At 47.7% G+C, this 5,379-nt stretch overlaps 1 pseudogene; it reads right to left on the bottom strand.

Annotated features, from left to right (window-relative positions):
• Window positions 1-1,096: 1,096 nt before the first annotated feature.
• LOC126509308 (60S ribosomal protein L28-like) lies at window positions 1,097-1,523 on the bottom strand (annotated as a pseudogene).
• Between the last annotated feature and the right edge of the window lie 3,856 nt (window positions 1,524-5,379).

The following is a 5,379-nucleotide window of genomic DNA, read 5'->3' as shown; positions in this document are numbered from 1 at the left end:
TTCTCCCAGACTCTGCCTTCTTTTCTCCTCTATCTCTGCTTGGAATTCCCACCTTGCCCTATTGTGTGCTGCAGTAGGCCCAAAGCAGCTTCTTTATTAACCAATGGTATTCACAGCATACAGAGGGGAATCCCACATCACCACAGAGAAACCCTGTCTTGAAAAACCAAAAGCCAAAACCAAACCAAACAAAAAATAAACAAACCAAAATCCCCTCTGTCCCTTCTAGTTGTTCTCTGTGTCCACACTCTAAATTAATCTCTATAGTGGCATTTAGCTAACATTTTTTTTTAAAAAAAGATTTATTTACTTTATATACTTTGGGGTTTTGCTTGCATGTCTATCTGTCTAAGGGTGTCAAATCCCCTGGAACTGGAGTTACAGACAGTTGTGAGCTGCCTGTGGTCCTGGGAATTGAACCCTGGTCCTTTGGAAGAACAGCCAGTACCTTAACCGTTTGAGCCATCTCTCTAGCCCCTAGTTGACATTTCTATGAACAGTGTATGATGGATTCTTCCTCCCTCATCCTAGCTGCTGTTTGTTACTGTTCATTTTACTGATGATAACATTAGGACTGGTGTGGGGTGACTCTCAATGCAGGCCAGGTTTGTATTTTCCAATGGCTAAGGACGTTGAATATTTTTCATGTATTTATTAACCATTTTTATCTCTTCTTTTGAGAATGGTTTTCAATAAATTTGGTCATTTATTGATTTTTTTTGTTTAATTTTTCACTCCTTCCCTATCAGGTGTTTAGTTGCCAAAGATTCTTTTTCTATCCTTTACTCTTCATTTTTTCTCTTAGGTATGTGTATATGTATGTGTGTGTCTGTGGTTTGAGTATGTGTGTAGGACCTGTGGAGACCAGAAAAGGACATTCAATTCTCTGGATCCAGAGTTAAAGGAGATTGTGGGCCACCTGACTTGGGTGCTAGGAACTGAACTCTTGTCCTCTGCAAGAGCAGAAAGCTTTCTTAACTGCTGAGGCATCTCTCCAGCCCCCTGTTTTTTCCTCCTCCTCTTCTTCTTTTTTTGGTAGTGGTGGTTGAAAAAGTCAGTGGACCCTTATTGCTTCTTGGTGTGGGACCCAGGAACTCTAGGTCGGGAGAGTCCATTTCTCTGGGACCCAGGAGCTCTTGGTCGGGGGAGTCCATTTCTTCTTCACCACCACAGGCTTCCTTCCGGCTTGGCAGGACGGCACTGGCCTTGCAGATGACCACCATGCACAGATCAGGGCGGTTCTGGTTCTTGCACATCACGTGCCTGATCTTGCTGAGAGTGGCCCGTGCATTTTTGTTGATGGTGGGCCTCATATAAGAAGTGGCTGGTTTTCGATGACCTCATGACCACCACATGCCCTTGGCTGTGGGCTCCTCTCCCACGGTCTTCCGGTGAATCAGTCCATTGTAGTGGAAGGAGTTGTGGCCCTTCAGATAACTGGACTGGCGGTGCTGTAAGTCTGCTTATTCCTCTAGGTCAGGAAACCTGTTTGGAATGACAGCCCATTGCAGACATGCCGACATGGCCGAGGCCCCTCTCCCTCAGACAAGGCCTAGGTCTCTCCCTATGGCGCCTGGAGATGGAAAGAGCCTTTACTCTTCTTGTTTCCTCTGCTGTGCGGAAGCTTTTTAATCTCATGCAATCCCGTGTGTCTATTCTTGGTATTACTTCCCGGGTAGTTAGAGTCCTTTGCAAACGTCCTCTTACGATGCTGCCTTGCATGCTTTCTTCTGGTAGTTACAGCTTTTAGTTTCTCACACTAAACCAACCTTGTTTGGAATCAACCTGTGAAGTGCCTTATCTAGTCTGCCCTCAGGCTATCTCTCCCAGTCCCCCCCCCCAAGCTGGGCAGCAGGCCCCTCCCCAAGTCCGGCCTCCACAGACCTTCCTGGCCTTTCTCCACCAGCATGCTGGTGCTGGCCTGGACCTCACACACTAGAGCCTGCACATTCTGGAGCAGTTCAGCTTCTGTCCTTGTCATGACTGCCCTAGCGCTATGCTAAAAGTGCTTTTGAGCTCTGGCTTAGTGACCTTGCCCAACCGGCTATTCCTGCTCTCCTTGCTCCTAGACCGCTAGCGGTCACCCATCCTCAAATGATCCTCCTCACTCTATGCCTGCTCTTCAACAGCAACACCACGGATCCTGAACACCTCTTCCCCAGGCAGCTGAACAGCCAGCTGTCGATTGCGTTGGGTGGGTTACACAGTCTAGGGGTTTGTAACCCACCCTGCAATCAGTTATTCCAGGGTCTCGGAGGGGCGCTACCTGGAAGGGAATGAGCTAAGACAGAAGAAGGAGGCCAAGCAGATTTGTCAAAGCCTCCGGTTTATTAGGGTCATGGTTGCTGTTTATATAGGCCCGGGATGAGGACTTTGAGGGGCAGGGAAACTGGATTCTTGCCGCGTGTTCCAGATCATGTGATTCAGGTTCCTCACATAGGCCAAGAGGTCACAAGTTGCCACACCTGGTTCCCTGGATAGCTGGAATGTGAGGCGTGTTCTGCTAACAGATTAACAGTTAATTGGGTGGGGGGCGTTCTGTCAATAGAACATAATTATGGGTGTGGGGTTCTCTGCAGACTCCCCAGGATGATGGTTCCTGTAATGATTTTTAAGGGGGAAATGGCTCCTGACAGCCGGCCAGCTTTGTGTGGCCCAAATCTTTGTTCATGCTGCTAAGAGGCCCTGAGCCCTGAGGTTGGCTGATGTCAGACACCCTAGGGATCTGTTAAAAACTAACACCCTTGCTGGGAAGTGGTGGTGTGTTCCTTTAGTACCATCACTTGGGAGGCAGAGGCAGTCAGATCTCTGTGAGTTTGAGGCCAGCCTGGCCTACAGAGTGAGAGCCAGGCTGTTACACAGAGAAACTCTGTCTCCAACAACAACAACAACAACAACGCAACCAAAAAAAAAAAAAAAACCACCCAAAAAACTACCCCTCTCCCCCAAAAAACCCAAACCAAACCAACCAACTAACCAACCAACAAACAAAACAACTAAGACCCTTCCTTTCCTGACGGCAGCAGCCAACATTTAGGGCTCGGATGTTCTTAGGTGAGGACACCACACCAGGAATCCTATAGTTGGGTGCATGAACTCAACAGCTAACACCATGTGAACCCCAGTTTCTACTGCTGTCCCCAGCCCTGAGGAACACAACGCACCTAACCAGACCCCTGTGTTTCCAAGTTTCATTGCTTTTGCCCAGCTTCTCCCCAAATTCCAGTTCCTCTTCCTCTTGACTTCCATCAGAATATCCTAACATGCCCTAACACTGTCCCTAAAGATGACCCTGACCATAACCCTGAACCAATCCCCCACTCACTAGCCATCAACATTCAAAACACCCTGACCTTCACCCCAGCGCCCTCCATCTCAGAGAGGAAAGCCAAAGGGTTCTCTGAGCCCAGGCTGTACTTCTTTCCTTATATGGCAATGTTTCCTAGGAACTCTCCAAAGTCCAGTTTTCCATCTCTCTTATATTGGGGTCCTGGAACCCCATCTGCAGCAGGCTGAGTAAGGTGTCAGCTCTTAGGGTGCTCCTTCTCAAGGGTCTGATCCCACCCAGAGGCCTGGTCACTCTATGTTCACTTCCGCTTTGTAAGTGCTCAAGGCACCACACCTCGCAAACCCCAATGCTCCGTCAACTGTAAGAATCGTCTGTGTACCACAGGGCCTGTCTCACCTGACTGGCATCTGCGAGACCAGTCCTGCTTCCTGTCAGGCACCTCTGTTGTCTGGCTTCGCCACCTTCAGTTAGTAGCATATGTTGCTCTATGGTCACTGAAGAGCCTGCTAGGATGCATCTCTGCTCCGGACAGTAGGCGGCTACTGGTCTACTTACCTGCAGGAAGCTATTGCGTTACATTAAACATGAGTAGGAGTTCTGTGCCAACGACAAGGAACTAAGTCCTTCCAGCGCTTGGACAACTGACCACAGAATTGTTATCTACCTCTGAAGGCACACAACCTACTCTGTTATTCAGTCCAGGTTGATACTCTCAGGACTCGTGACTGGCTAGCCAGTAGGGATAGATCTTCTACTCCAACCAACCCAGCACAGACAGCTGAGCTTTGGCTTGCTTCGGGACAAGGTGCTTCTGTGGAGGGTGCTTCGGGGCAAGGTGCTTCTGCGGAGGGTGCTTCTGCGGAGGGTGCTTCTGGGCGGGGCGGGGGTGAAAACGCTGTGGCACAATACTCCCGCTCCCCTCTACTCTCTCCCGTTCTAGACCTCATGCAGGCACCAGTAAAGATACAATGCATGGGATCTGTGCCAGAAAGCCAGGCCAATTCAATGATGCAAAGTCCTCAGTGACTTTAGTCCACAAATGCAGTAAAGGAGCAAAACCATGGGATGCTCATCAGATGCAGAAAAGCAATTCATAAAATCCACTTCTGGTGCAGGCAAGATGGTAAAGGCACTAGCTGCCCAACCTGAGAATTACGTTATGATAAGAGAACCAACTCCTGAATGTTGTTCTCCTCTCTCTCTCTCTCTCTCTCTCTCTCTCTCTCTCTCTCTCTGTCTCTCTCTCTCTGTCTGTCTCACACACACCATAACTTAATAAAGTGTAATATAGTTTTAAAAATCCACTTCTGCAAGTCGGGTGGTGGTGGTGCAAGCCTTTAATCCCAGAGGCAGGCAGATCTCTGTGAGTTCAAGGCCAGCCTGGTCTACTGAACAAGTTCCAGGACAGCCAGGGCTGTTACACAGAGAAACCCTGTCTCAAAACCAAACCAACCAAACAAATGAAATCCAGTTCTGCCCATGAGTTCGGAAATAACTGAAACCAGAACATGGCCCTGACCTAAGCTGGGCTGTAGAATGCAAAAATACACCCTACACATGGATTCCATGTCAGTGTGCCCCGCTGGATGAACTTATAGCCCCAAGCAGGAAAAAACAAGAAGCTATCAAACTTGGAATGGCAAAAACCCCACGAAACCAAAAGATATTCGAGTTACTGACAACAGATTAATTTTATGCAGAAAGCCATGAAGAATCTAAAGATAAATTAGAACTAATGAGAACTAGCCGGGCGGTGGTGGTGCACACCTTTAATCCCAGCACTCGGGAGGTAGAGGCAGGCAGATCTCTGTGAGTTCAAGACCAGACTGGTCTACAAGAGCTAGTTCCAGGATAGGCTCCAAAACCACAGAGAAACCCTGTCTCAAAATAAACAAATAAATAAATAAATAGAACTAATAAGTTTAGAACTAATTAGAACTAATAAGTTTGACACAGATGTTTTACACAAGGCCACTATTGAAAACCAATTGCTACCTATAAGTGAGAGAAAAAAAAAAAGTCACTTAATGGTGATTCCCTGGTGGTGAACCTGGTATAAGAAGTTTATGTACAAAATCATAAAACATTAT

Source organism: Alexandromys fortis, unplaced genomic scaffold (assembly GCF_014885135.2).
Source record: "Alexandromys fortis isolate MF-2015 unplaced genomic scaffold, M_Fortis_MF-2015_v1.1 scaffold_72, whole genome shotgun sequence".
Lineage (NCBI taxonomy): Eukaryota > Metazoa > Chordata > Mammalia > Rodentia > Cricetidae > Alexandromys > Alexandromys fortis.
The sequence above is the reverse complement of the archived record's forward strand: the minus strand, read 5'-3'. Positions and strand labels throughout refer to the sequence as shown.